The following is a 16167-nucleotide window of genomic DNA, read 5'->3' on the forward strand; positions in this document are numbered from 1 at the left end:
TTAATTTCCTCCCGAGTGTCATTCATATTTGTTACTGTTGCTCCAAAATATTTGCATTTTTCCACCTCTTCGAAGGATAAATCTCCAATTATTATATTTCCATTTCGTAGAATATTCTGATCACGAGACATAATCATATACTTCGTCTTTTCGGAGTCTACTTTATATTTCGTAACAAGCTATTTTTTTACGGCGATGGGTTGTTAGACCTTCGCCCATACCCCCAAGTTGGAATGTAGAAATAAACTAGTAAATAACGCATTTTTTTAAATACTCGTATGCAATTTCTTTTTATACATGTTTCAAGAGGAGGACATGCTTGGGCCTACCATTTATGATCAAATACAAATTTATTTCTTTGCTAAACATGAAATTCAAGGAATCCAAGCTGTACTTTTTCTTCTCGGAAACAAAATAATAATTCCTTACAGCTTACAACCGGAGCGTAACTTCTTAGAAAACCAAAATTAAACCTATAAGTTAAAGGACTCTTTAGTTACGGTACCTTTTAATTAACGTTAATAGATGTTCTTGTAATTCTGCATTAGTATTTATAGAGCTGTTAAAAATTCAACAAACAATAAATAAAGCTTTTCTACGTGACAGTATGCAACCTCCACCAGCAGATTTGTTTAAAGTAGAAGTATTTACTCTTAAATGCATCTCGCCCACAACCATTGCATTGTGTCTAGGACAGGGATACAGAACTGACGAGAGAGGGATGGAAAGCCTGGGAAAAGCGTTGGTTCCCCGTCCACAGTCCACCGGGGTTAAATGACGTATATCTGTGTACCGTACGCAATCACATAAGACAGACACTGAATACAAATCCCCTCCCCTACCAAGTCAATGACGCGGGGGTGGAAGGAAGGGGTGAGTGACGTATCCGATGATTGACGCGACGCCACAATTGTCGCCCAGTTCTCCAAGCCTGGTCTAGGAACACAAGTCAATCTGACTGAAGCGGCAGAACTGCACACAGAATTGCAAGCTAAAGACATTCTTAAAATCCCGTCTCCATAATAAAGGAATATGTTATTCCGACCATTTTTTTCTCCCTCCTGCCTCTACACACACGCACGCACACGCACACACACAACATAGCACAAAACAATGGGTACAACTCCAACATAATAGAGAACACCATAAACAAAAACAAAACATAATCACAAGACACAAACACAAGAACAATACTACATTACACTAACATGCGAAACAAAAACGCATACAAGATCGCATCTTCGTCCAAGAAATTAAATTACAACATTGCATACAAGCATTCTACAAAAACATATCAACGCAGAAACAAGACACAGAAATACAACCTAGCAGGAGTATACAAATTGGCATGCAATAGTTGTAACAACTCCTACATCGGACAAACTGGGAGATCATTAAATTTCAAACACAATACAAGGAACATATCACAGTCATAACCAAATAAATTTTAGAACACACACCCTATTTCACTCCACAATTCGGAACACAAATGCACTCCCCACCAAAGCAACTCCAGAAGAAGCCGGAAACAATAAAGACTTCACTAGTTCTGAAGATGATTAACAGTGCAGTCGAAACTACTGGGTGTTCAGTTCAAAGTGTGTCATAGCTCGCTGTATGCCGTCACGTGGCTAGTCGATGAGCCTAGAGAACTCAATCTTCCTACACTTCCGCAGAGGTGTATTACTTATCTGCCAGAGAAGTTGTCTAGCAAGTACGGCGTTCATTCAGAAGAGTACTCACCGATACGTACCGTAACGCCGGTAGTGGCAGGAATGTGAACTGTTTCGAAACGTGTACTGAGGTGAGTTTTTTCTTACTGTCGGGATATGGGGGGAAGGTTAAGACGATTACTTACGGTATTTGTTGACATTAACTTCGACGGTCAACATGGACACGAAGCATTTGATTTGTGTTGTGGAATGTTGCCGTACGCAACCGATGATAACAAATACCCTGCGTACGACTTGGTCGCGCAAAACACAGTTCGAAAGAGGTTATGGTAGCACACAGACCGTACAGACCGCCATCTGTTGCTACGACGTTCAAGTTATATTATACACGTTCTCAAGTTCAGATTGAACGCCTTGATTAATAGGAAACTTCTCTGACACAAAAGCTGAAACTCGCTTCAAATCGCTGACTCATCAACAGTGACGTCATGACACACTTTGAGATGAACACTCAGTAGTCAGCTAACGTAATTCACCACTTAGTTTTAATTCAATGCTAGAAAGTTGTTTTATAACTAAATCTTATAAGGGTGTATAATATATCTTTGAATTTACAAATACGTCTGTTCAATAACATTCTCCTCACTTCAACTACTTCTATCACAATCTTAAAAAATAATAATAAAAATAAACATTGTATTTTATATTATGGAACCGGGTTGCGTATGTAAAAATTGAACATTTAGTTTTGGACTTACTGTTACACGTATAAGTATGCACCGTGTCCCGCTTAGAGGGATCGAAAAATAAGTGCTAATTTAAAGTATAAATAATGGTTTTGAAACATAATTTTTTGTACAAGTTGATGTAAAAACTTTCCGAGTTTCGGAGAATGATCAGTGCAACTCGATGTGTGCGCCCCGAGCTACCCTGAAGATATCCTAAAAGTACTCAACCTTCTGCCAAGTGTTCCATAACATTTGTGAAGTGATTAGCGCATCTGCATTTATAATGCGTTGTATCAGTTTTTCCAAAAGCCCCATAAAGCTCCAGAAAGAGGTCAACGGGCGTCAAGTCGGGTGACCTAAATGACCAGGCAAGGATTCTCCTTCTTGCTGAAAAAACCGATCTTGGATAGTTGATCAACAACAAAAGTTCAGCACATGTCTAGGTACACGTTCCCTTTGATTGTCGCCTCGATGAAGAAGAATGGTCCAATGACGGAATGTTCTACTGAATGGCGCCGGGCTTGTTTCCACGATAAACGTTAGTGCGCATGCGCATGAACGTGCAACTGGTTTTAAACTATTGGTGCATAAAATTGGACAGTTTCTGCATCTTCTCACATATAAATCAAAACAATATCTTAATCTGATTTTAAATGGTGAACATTTATTTCTCGATCCCTCTAAGCGGGATACGGTGTATTATTCGATTTTTGTTTCTGTACAATTTGCTGTGATTGAAATTCGAAAATTTCACAACTTAATTTCTATAATTTGTAGTGCAAAGATTGATAAACTGGTTACTTTATAAAAATGTGTAAATTGGTAAGTTATCATTAGACTTCGTGGAGTCCACACCTGTGGAGTAACGGTCAGCACGGCTGGCCGCGAAACCGGGTGCCCCGGGTTCGAATCCCGGTCGGGGCAAGTTACCTGGTTGAGGTTTTTCCGGGGTTTTTCCTCAACCCACTAGGAGCAAATGCTGGGTAACTTTCGGTGGTGGACCCCGGACTCATTTCACCGGCATTATCACCTTCATTTCATTCAGACGCTAAATAACCTTAGATGTTGATACAGCGTCGTAAAATAACCCAATAAAATAAAATAAATAAAACTTCGTGGAATTGCCACGAGAATCGTAAGGTTTACTGCGCACGTGGTATAGACTGTATGAGTAGAGGGCTTGCAACGGATGGAGTATGCCTCTAATGTAAGCACTGAGCAGTATACTGCGGTTACAATAAAACCTGTATCCTGCATTCAAGAAATTTAATGAATGATCATTGAAGTAGGAAATGTCCAAACATTTAAATACACAATTATTTTATAGTGAAATATATTAACTCTAAAAATTTAATGTAAGATACTCACATCATCCTTGAGTATGTGCATTGCAGTGAAGAGTTACGTACATTTTGAGCGACTGCAAAGTAACTTCCTCTGATGGTCACTTAAACAGTTTTTATTTTGGGAAAATGTACAGTATCCCTGAAAAGGAATGAGACGATTGAATATTCCTAAGTCTCAGATGTAAAACACTGCGCATGATCAGAGACCAGAGCATTGATACACAAGATAACGGATATTGAGTTACTTGGATTCAAGCTATTTGGTTTGTTACTAGCATCGTTTCGGAATTCACTTCAAAAACTGCAAAAAATATGATAATATTACGTAAATAAGAGATAAATATGTACGTAAATCATGTAGTTAAATCGACAATGGACCTTCATGACTAGATCGACACTCCGCACAGAAAGTAAAGCTTTCGTGTCGTTGCAATAGCTCAGACGCTAAGATCTCTGCGTGTTGTGTAGAAGAGAGCGAGTTCGATTCTTAGTCTATATCAACGATTTTTTTTTCTAAATAACGTTGGAATAGAGTTTTACAAAGTCCTCAGATTAAGTGTTAATGATCACAGAAATTACAAAATTACAAGTTATAATATTATAAATGTTAATCTAATGAATGTATTTATACACACACATACAATGTAAATGCATATATATATATATATATATATATATATATATATATATATATATATATATTAAAAACTAACAAAATAAAATTAAAAATATATTCATAAGCCACACAGACAAACGATTACAAAGGTTTAGAGTCCTTAGGCCATGTCATTTGTTGAGTAATTATTACAATATTTTATTAGTAGCTTTCCCATATGTGTAATAAATGCACTCGCACAAAACAATTTTTGTTAAAAGTGTGGCTTTGGATTATTTCATTCTCACACCTTCAGTTGATTTTAACTATTTTATCTACGTGTTTAATTTAATGTGCATTCAATTTAATTCATGTTATGATTGAATGTATAAGTACTGTTGCAGTTATTGATTAATTACATATATTAATACTAACTATTAAATGCGTGTGTTAAGTAACTAATTGCAGTATCTTTTGCAAAATCTTGAATGTTTAAGTTGTCAATAATATTTCGTACTACATACTGTAAGACGTTAAAAGAATTTGCAATAGATTTGGCATCCTCTACTTTATAATCACTAATTTTAATGAAAAAATATTTTATTATGATATCTACAAGTTTAACTTTAATAATATTCCGAATCGCTTTAATTGCATTATCTGGATTTTGTGCTTTTCTAATCAAATGTGTTCTATTTCCCTCTTTCATAAATTTTGATAAATTACACTGTACTTCTTGTAGTATTTAAGAATATGAGGATAGTTACATTGCAGCTCATTACATATAGATTCTTCTCTTTAATACATGAGATTTTTAAGTCCCTGCATTATCTACATGATTTTACTTTTGAATTTTTTCACAACATTGAGTGGAGAACATCCACTGAAGTGATTCTGAAATGAAGTGAAAAATACAATACATTTACTCTTAATATCAGTAGTACCAGTAACATATACGTTTTTCCAAGATTCATTTTGTAGACATAAATGTAAATAATCACTAGATACAGCATTTACGACCCTTTTTAGTTTTTAAATTAATATTTTGAAATTGTTCAGTAACATTGGAAACAGGGTTTGTTTATCATGTTCATACAAGCCATTGATTATAGGTGCTGCCGAATAGGAATTCAGTCTAATTCAGTGTACAAAACTTTTATCAATGGCTGTGCTACTTCAGCTTGTATGCTGGTGGGGAAATGAGTCTAAGGTTAAGATTTCCAGTTTCAAGGAGTGAATTTAATTTACTTTTGCGGAAAAGTTCCGAGACATAATCTATGTCTATGTCACTACAAATCACAAATTCCATATGAGATTTCTAAAGTCTTTTCTTTACAAATTCAATGTTGGCTATAAATATTAAGAAATATGAATGATTGTAGTTAGAAGTCTGATTTACATTATAAAAAGCAAGAAGTTACATTCCTCGGCAAGATTCGAACTTTTCGATGTTTGGTTTTGTCGTCCAACACATAAGCACAGACCTATTCAATGCTTATGTTAATAACCTACAATTTAGCTGTAGCAATGTGGTGTCATAACTTGGGGTTTGTTTACTTAATGTAATTAGATTTAATTTGATTAGCTTCGCAACGATTGCACTTCCTGTTATATCCTGTTATTTAAATATTTAAGTTAGAGTTGATTTATTAACTCTTACTGTGCAAGATGACCCTTATTTCAATAATTCTATATCACGTTAAATAGTCATTGTCTACACTAAAGTATTATCATCATCCCTCATTTCTCATCTTAATGGCGAACCGACGTGACATGAGACAGCAAGTTATAGCTCTAGTTGAGGCTGGATATGGGGCTAGATCTGCTGGCCGTTTGGTCGGTGTTTCTGGAAGTACAGCCGAGAGGTGGGTTCATCGTTACCAAAATTCAGGGGAGGTCGAAAATCGCCCTATTCCTGGGCGTCCCCGGATTTCTTCATTGGAAGAGGATGCTCTCTTATTCGAGGAAGTTCGACAGGACCCCTTTCGGACTGCCAACGAAATAAGAGCAGCATCTAACTTTCCCGGTTCTTCACAGACTGTGATCAGCAGGTTGAGAAACCGCGGTATTAGGAGCCGGAGGGCTGCGCAAATGGAAATATTGGGGGAAGCACAAGCTGTCGACCGTCTTGCCTTCGTTACCAATCGAGTGGATTTCGATTGGAGAAATGTAATTTTCTCCGACGAAACAACCATCTCGAGTGATTACGAAAGTCCTGTCCGTGTCTATCGTGAGGATGGTCTCCCACATGATCAGCGCTATGTGCACCGACGTGAAAGATCGGGGCGCTTTAGCATATTGTCACAGTCTAGTATATACAGTCGCGAAGCTCAATACGTAGTAAATATGCAAACATTAAATTGTTGCTCACCACTAGGATCGCTAATATCGCCTCATTACAGTCAATGAAAAATAGTACCGTCACAGTCTATTGTTTCTAGTACCCTCAAAACTCAAGCTTCGTGACTGTATATAGACTGTGATATCGTGTTAGGGTGGATGTCTTACGATGGACCTGGCGTTATAGAACGCATCGATGGCCGGTTTAATACGGGAACTTACGGGCACATTCTGGAAAATATATTCCTTACTTCCGCCCCTAGAACGTTTTCCCGAAGGAGCATTGCTGTTCCAACAGGATAACCATCCCGTGCACTATGCCGCAAGCATTCAAAGATGGTTTCAAAGTAGACCCGAGATCGAAATCATTAATTGGCCTCCGAAGTCACCTGATTTGAATGTCATCAAAAATTTATGGGCGGAATTGAAAAAGAGAAGGATAGCCACCTATGCCCACCGAAGCCCTCAAAATCGAGACGAATTGTGGGATCAAGTTGTTGACACCTGGGAAGATCTCGCCGGAGATCAGAACTTATTTCACAATCTCGTGACATCCATACCGGATCGACTTAGAGCTGTAATAGAAGCTGATGGCATGTGGACAAGATATTAAGTTAACAAGTCTCTTTTTGTTTCTTATGATTTTTGTTTGAGGAAGAATACTTTTAACTTCCAAGTAAGATTTATTTTTTTTTGACGAGGTTCAGCCCACTTGTAAGACCCAGAAATTGGGCATAAATTATTCCATATTTTTGACAATTTAGACAGTCGAGGAACTCTGAACAAATTAATTACACCTCAATAAAAAAAAAGTTTTACCTGGGATCGAACACGAGACGTTTCGGTTTTACAGTGGAACCGACACGCTACTATATGAGCTACCGAGACAAGACAGTGACAGCAGCAGTCCAGAATGTAGATCCCTTAGCAGGCATTTGCCATTCGGTACAGAGAAGCAATGATATTTTGTGACTCGAGCTATGTTGTGAAAGCCTGGCCTTAAATGGCAGTCTTCTTCGTGATCCTTATTCTGGTCCGTGTCCTTGTTGTGGTCCTTGTAACAATTCTTGTACTATTTGTCATGTTATGTATACCTACGTCGATATCGAGTGAACCGCGCTGTAGAACTTTAACTTCCGACGGCCAAGAATCGTCTCATTCTTTTTCAGGGTAACTGTACGTTCAACATCACACGATGTAATACGTACATAACTTATTTGAAGAACGTAAAGTCGCCACTTTTTAGTACATCAACTTTAGATGTGTTGTCGTGACCTGATGGTACATCATTTATAATACGAAGTTGTGAATAGGCAGAATTTTTAGCAATAACGTTTCTCAACTTACATTTCACTTTTTCTGAAATTAATTAATTGTTATTTCGGATAACGGTTTGTGATACTTTATCCACTATATTAAGGGCTTCTGAGAGTTGTAGTTTAGACAATTCTAACAGGATGATGCTTTTGGACACGATTTTAAAATTAGATTCAATGAAAAATAGCTGTTCAGAAGGCAATGATTTTACAGCTGCAACAGCGGAAACTGTCTGTGCTATCCAATGCATCAATTACCTCCATTATTTTGCTGTAATGTTCTGCATAATAATTAACAGCATCCAACCACGTTTCCCAACGGGTCAAGACTGCATGCGGGGGTAAGGGTATTCCAGGGGCAATTATTTGGAACAGCAACACTCTGATTGCAGTATGTTTGATTGAATTCTTGTCTGCACTGAACAAAAGTTAAACTTTGACTATTCCAACCACAGTAATGCAAAAACAAGTGCTTACATAGGTATACATTAGCTGTAGCTGCTCTATCAATTTGAACCGGTCACAACTCTTAACATGAACTGCTTATACTACGAGACCGGGAGGTTGCTCACCTCTTCTATACTACCGTACGTCGGCAACCTGATTGCATGCTGCGTGTGAAAATTCAACGAAGTCTAGTTATCATTAATTACATAGTATGTATACATATTAATTTTTATATTTCTTATAAACTATAGTTGTAACATTAATGTCACCATCTTCCCCAGTCACTTTTTTTTCCGACACGCTAAAGCTAGCGGGGCGTTACATTTCCACTTTCTCTTAATTGGTTAAAGAAGTTTGCAAACATTCTTCGAGATGGCTGCCGTCTTTCACGATATTTCTGAGCATAAAAATCACCAGATAGCATTGTATTTCTTTTTACATTCACTATATATGGGAATCATATGTTTGTTCAGCATTAGTAAAAACTAATTTTTCTAAATATCTACCGCAAACTTATTTCAATAAAAATAAACAAGTAGTAAATAAAATAACAACATAAGAACATCTCCATCACTTTCTATTGTTATTGTTATTTCAGTAAACAAAACAACCACATCACTCTCTGTTACTGTTTTTTTTTTTACTATACAGGTATTTTATCTGCTGGATATAATTTAATAGCGGTATTTCGTTAACTGTTTGAATTAGAAATAATGCGGTAAACATCATTATTATTCTAATTTTATTCAGTTTAATTTCTGCTACACTTACCGCTAATGTATCATTACGAAGATAAAACTTTATGCTGAAAATGTTATGGTTAATATTAATTTTTATAATTTAGACTTGTGAGTTCTTATGTTCCTTGAAATGTAGCGAAAATAGTTCGTTGAACTGTTATATAACTGTAATATAAAAATATCGGGTTTTCTTACGTACTTTGTCCTAACAGTTATGTCAATGGCCATGTACTCCTGAATCAATGAGAACAGTCTCAACAGTGTACTAACCTGGTGCATAACGTAGCTAGAGAACATTAGTATTATTGACAAGTCTTCTAGGATCGTAGAGTGGATGAACTCAAGTCAAAATCATAATATGACCACAGTCTAGTATTTACAGTCACGAAGATTGAGTTGTTGAGGGTACTAGGAACAATACACTGTACCGATACTATTTCGCATTGTCTGTAATGAGGCGATAGTAGTGATCCTAGTGGTTAGTAACTATCTATGGATGGATATTCCCTACATATTGAGCTTCGTGACTATATATTAAACTGTGATATGACTTTCAGGTTTCAGATTGAAGGCCTGCGAGAGGTGTTTCGAGTATTGCTTACAAAGCATACAACACTGCGTATACAACTACCGATTAGAACTTTCAATACCTCATGTAGGTCTATTGGTATTAAACCAACATTTATTAGCTGTGTCGTCATGTACACAAATATAACAACAATCACTACCAATATAATTTACAATTTTTGTTGTCATGTTTGAATTTCAGATTAAAATACGTTAATTTGCAACGATATATTAACGTTGTTCTGTCCCTCATTACACATTGGAACATTAAAATTACAGTCTGCATGAATTCATTTCTGTACTGTGTATTAAAATTCCTTTTATACTTCTGATTGCAGATAATGCATATTTTATGAATATCATGATTGATTAATTTTACAGCTCAGTAGAAACAAGTAATGAGTAAGCTTATTAAAGGTGATATTTGTGAATAGGAAACAATTCTCTGTGTGGTTTCACTACAGAGATTTAAATTTCAATTTAGAATCGTTATGATTTCTACGTCGGTAATTTTGATGGCGATATTTCTTACATGAGTAATTTTGGTGATAATGTTCTTTACACCTGTAAATTGAACGTTGATATTACCTTCATCAGTGATTTGATATGCTGTTTGCTATGTTATATATCAGTCAATTGGATGGTGATGTTCACTACTCCAGTCATTTGGATGGCGATGTTCACCTTCAGCAGGATTTGAACACGCGAACTGCAGATCAAACAGCTAGTATGGAACATATGTCATAGTATATCTTGCCCACTGGTAGAGGTATTCGTCACGAACAACTGGTGTGTTTTATCTAGAATGTAGATATCAATGTAACGCATGCGCAGTAGGTATTATCACCTTCCAATCTAACGGTCGCTATCTCTCAAGATATACTGCGAGTAGTACAATCGTAAGGGTACCGAGGACTATAATTTCAATTGAAATTACTAGTTTCACAAAATATCCTTTACATAAACATATCATACTTAGTTAAATAGAAAGTAAATTTAGTACTGAAAAAAAAAACTATTTGAATGTGTATAGGGTATTGACAATAACCAGGAAGATCACCGAGAAACGCATGTAAGCATCTATAACTCACTTTGGACCACAGTGAGAATCTAGATAGTCATTACAGCTATGCTCAGACTTCATTGTTTAGGGTGATAAGAGCAAAAGTGTATTACGTAAGATCCTTCAATATTTCTTCTCCGGATTGTAGAAGAAATTTACATAGTCTGAAAGAAACTGCCATATGCTATGTTCATCACAGATGTCACAGTTTGTTGTGGATCAGTTTAATTTAAAACAGATCACCATCATCACCAAAGTAACCGTTTTAATTATTCACGAATATTATGAATATGCCAGGAAATGAATGTCAGATGTCAAACATTTCAGAATTTTTACTAATCTCTCGTCTTTCTCTCTACAATAGTTGTACATTTGACGTGTATTAACGATTAAAAACACATTATAAAATGTAATCTTGTAGTTGTCATTGCTCTTTTTGAGTGAAAGTTATTTTTGGTTCTTGTAGACCATGGGTGTCCAAACGCCTATAGAACCAGGAGATATTGCACGTCAAGCATGCTCTGCTAAGGTCAATAACTTTCCATATTAAATAGGGAAAACGACCTTAAAGAATATGTGCTGCGGGTTGCTTACATTAGAGGTTACCTGGTACGAGTTACAATTGGACATCTATGTTGTAGACTATCAAAGTATTTTTGTAATTATTTAACGAAATGTATACATCTATTCTCATAAAAGCTCATTTTCTGCTGTATTGACTCTAAATAAGTTACCTTTCCGAAGGATTCAAATGCAATTTCATAAATGGTGAAATTATTGTTTTTATTTCTCTGTCAATGAATAGCAGAATTTATGTCGAATTGAAATTTGTTTTTCTCAGATAACAAAAGGAGTAAAGGGAATTATTTCTCTTTACAAAATCCGTAGGACTGATCGTAATTCACTATTTGGTGCCATCTATCGCTTCAACTTACACAAAATTCAGTTCCGACCAAGTCCGCGTTTAAAGCCACTCCGTTGCTCTAAGAGTTCTGCAACCTTCTCAGAATATTGCACCTGAATCACCTAGGAAAAATGTTCTGCCAATTGTTTCTCACATAACGTGTTATCTGCGGCCCAGCATTTGTATTGAGACTTAAAATTCTCTGCTGGACAGTATGTCATGCAACCGCAGAGATTTTTTCGGGAAAATTAAAAGAAAAAGTAGAAACAGTTGGACGTAATATATTTGCAAAAGTGAGAGTGTAAAGAGAACATAGAAAGACATTATTATACATTTAGGGTTTTAGAAGTTAGCAGCTATCCTCGGTATGTGGTACCTAAGAGGTTACGTCCATTTTCGGTTTCCCTCTTCAAAATTTTTTAGAGCTCCTTCAGTGGAGCAGCGTAATCCGGAGTGAGACAAGTGGCCAACAGGTTTCGAGCTCACATATTCAGTTTCTTTCAGCCCCGAACCCTTTTGAGGACGAGTTTTGCGTACCTTTTAAATTTCTCCTCCCACTTCTCCTCGTTCAATTCAATTCAATTCAATTCAACTGGCGCTTTAGCAGCTATTTTTTTAGTTGCAGTTCCATTCTATCGTCATTGAGTTTCTTTCATTTGTTTTGCTAACTTTATTTATACACGCTTTAACATCTGTGGTCAAATTGCGTGTTTTAGGATCTGTGGGTATACCAGTAGGCCCTTGTTACTATTGCTGAATTTCTGTTTCTATTGTGTTGTAGATGGCTTGTGTTCATGTAACTGATTTTAGATCTCGATTAATGTTTAGGCCTATGGTATTGGTGATTGAGACGGTGATGAATTATGGTATGTAAATTTCCAATACCGTATTTGCCTTTGTGAGTGAGGGAAACCATGAAAAACCCCAGTCAGATTGGCAGGCCACGGGGTTTGAACATGGGACCTCTCGAATGAGAGTCACAAACGCTACAGTTTGAGCCAACTCGCTCGGTAGTTACGTACTTCATTGTGTTCATTAAATTATTTTATAGGTAACATTTCAACACGTTCAAAGCGAATGATTTTACAGGCCACGTTTGAAGTCTCCTCTTTGATAGGAATCATTTTGAAGTACTCGCAACACACAAAGCTCTTTGCTGTGGCTTGATAGTGATTTTCTGAGACGCAAAGACAACTGTCCAGAAGAAGTTCAAGAGAAAAGAGCCATGGACCTATTTGCTATCCACCAACAAATTACCTTTTATAAATTCAAGCAACTTCTTCTGTTCGTTCACGATCTCTTAATTTTAATTGGAAAAACTACAATTCTCAACACTCGTGGTTCGAAAGTTGATCCTCAGGTTGCAGTATCAATGATGTGAGAAATAATGGTACCTACAGACGACGAAAGGAAGATCAACTATGTAACTGAGGAAGAAGCTATGCTTTGTGGACTAGTCCTTATTGACAAGGTATTTCTTCTCCCTCCCTTTTTACCCTTGAGAATTCCCCAAGTCCCTTCAATGCGATGGCGTACCCAGAAGTGAGGCAAGTGGCTAACAAGCTTAGAGCTCACATGCCTAAGCAATCAGTTCCAGTATTCCTTGCAATGAAGCGAGGTCACACACAACTTTTACATCTTTTCTCCCTCCAAAATTCTCCTCTTGTCACTGTCGTTTTCATTGTCATTTCAAAAAGAAACGCAAGAATATCTCTGCTGGTACTAGCAGCAGAAAAAAACATTTTAGCATCAACAGTGAATTTCTTATGACAATTAAGATTCAACATTTCCCTTCTAATTTTTTAGAAAAAAATCGAGATAGGCTGTATCGGAGACAGAGCCGCAAGTTTTATGCGTGAATACTTCGCTGATAGAATTGCTGTTAAGGAAACGTCACCAGTGGCAATCTTCTTTTCTTTCCAGATACCCTGAAACCCCGATATAACTTCGCTGTGCTGGGACTCCTGGGAATAGCCATCTTGTATGCATTGAGAGTAAACATGTCGGTTGCTATAGTAACCATCGCTCTCTATCGTTTGTTACCCGTTGAGAATAAGCCCTCTGTAATTTGCGCTGCATATGCGGGCTTATTCTGTGTAAATTTTCTCCTTTCATTAAATTTCGCTCGCGAAGTTTTCAAATTCAACTTGTAGATTACTGATTGTTCCTCAATTGAGATTGTAGTCTAATTACCTTCAAATTCTTGGGTTACAATGCCTCGACTGCTGCGCGACCCTCCAATCCCTGTCTCAATCCCATCACCCGCTCGATCTCAAGGTCACATTGGACACAGTGCTCCTTTGTATGTCATTGTCGTTTGCTTTGCTGGAATATATTTTTTTACTTGGTTATTTAACGACGCTGTATCAACTATGAAGTTATTTAGCTTCGATGGAATTGGTGATAGCGAGATGATATTTGGCGAGATGAGGCCGAGTATTCGCCATAGATTACCTGACATTTGCCTTATCGTTGGGGAAAACCTCGAAAAAACCCCAACCAGGTAATCAGCCCAAGCGAGAATCGAATCCGCGCCCGAAAGCAACTCCGGATCTGCAGACAAGCGTCTTAGCCGCCTGAGCTACACCGGTGGCTTTCACTGGAATATTTGAAGGCTTCAGAACCATAGTGGGCTAAGCGCCATTTATTGAAACCGTAGAAAACAATGGTTAAAATGAAGTTATTACCGTAATTCAATGGAAACTTATAGCAAATAATATAAAGTATACACATTAAAACTAAATGATATGTCAATCTTCATTAAACTATGGTATTCACTTAACTTTAATCCTTGCTTTCTCCGTTTTTAATAAATGGCGCTTGGCCCACTATGGCTCTGAATCCATAATTTCGAGTAGTTGAGGAAATATAAGAGCAACAAAACTTGCCTGAAAATGTGTCGGCCGAATTTTCTATTAGTACTGGATCAAATTTATACACGTATTCACATCATAATGTTTAAAATTTAACACGGACATAATATGTGACCCTCGCTAATTTCATAGTAATTTAAGATACAGTAAAATAGCAATGAGTAGCCATTTCTAAGAGTAAGTGATCCTGTATTACCCTTTTTCACCTAAATGCTGTACAAAGCTAAGGAATGTTGTATGTGTGCAATTGACTATGGCAAAGAGCAAAATACTTTTGCAAGGAATTTTCCATGGCAAGTGTTTGTAACACGGGCCCGATTCACAGACAATAAGAATACCCAGGTGCCAAGACGTCCTGCAGGCGTGAATGGAAGAAAGAAAGAAACAAATAGCTTTAGAAGAGGAGGAGGCAATTGAATATAAGAATGGGAGCAGGGTGGAAAGGGAGCGCACCAAATTGGAAACATTCCAGATATTTAATCACATTATGAGATGTTATTAAGACAAAGCAAAGCACACATTCTTCGTACACAGTCACGCACAACAATGGTGAGGGAAAAGATCAAATAACAGCAGCGAGAAAATGGATCTGGAGAGACAGTTTGAAACTACGAGAAAAGATTTTAGCTAAGAATTTTTATACAATTTCAGCAGTCCACCCTGGTGAACAATTTATTCGTCATTCTTTAACTACCATGTCACACGAAGCATAAATAATAAAATGTTGAGAAACCAAATTCGAAATTTTCACGTTTCTCATGTATATATTTATGTTTCGGTTAAAAGTGCCTTGAGTAGATAAAACTATGTAGGTACCTCTACCCTGTCGATCAACTTGCACATGTACAAAAACAACAACAGCAACAATAATAATAACAATAATAATAATAATAATAATAATAATAATAATAATAATAATAAGGGGAAAATGAACAGGCCACCCTACCTCATTAATTCCTGAGCTAGTTGCCTCGTGAGTGATGCCTTATTTGTGTCGCTTATGAGGTTCAAATCTGTTTTCGGGCAGTTGACTAAACAACAGCAATAATAATAATAATAATAATAATAATAATAATAATAATAATAATAATAATAATAATAATAATAAATATGAGACATGAAACTTCATATCCAGAACAAAGTTAAGCTTTCAGGCTTACGTATAATTTGGACGAAATTGTAGGTAATTGAAAAGAATGTTTTTGAACCAATTATTACATAGGTATATTCAAATTTCCTGGCTCTATATTATTATACCTACAAAATAAATAAATAAATAAATAAATAAATAAATAAATAAATAAATAAATAAATAAATACGTAAATAAATAAATAAATAAACGAACAAGTAAACGAATAAAGCCCTGTATTAAAGAGACCATTCTGTTTAACATTTGTTCCTATTTCGCTGCACTAATGTTTACAAACTCTACCACCGATCTACTACCCGTATATATTCGCTACTAGATACAACCGGAGTATAGTACTCGAATGCAAAATTGGTCTAATTTAAGAATTATGTAATTAATTAATTAAATATCATGTAGAAACCTTGCGAGAACACTAATGAAAAAA

Source organism: Periplaneta americana, chromosome 13 (assembly GCF_040183065.1).
Source record: "Periplaneta americana isolate PAMFEO1 chromosome 13, P.americana_PAMFEO1_priV1, whole genome shotgun sequence".
Lineage (NCBI taxonomy): Eukaryota > Metazoa > Arthropoda > Insecta > Blattodea > Blattidae > Periplaneta > Periplaneta americana.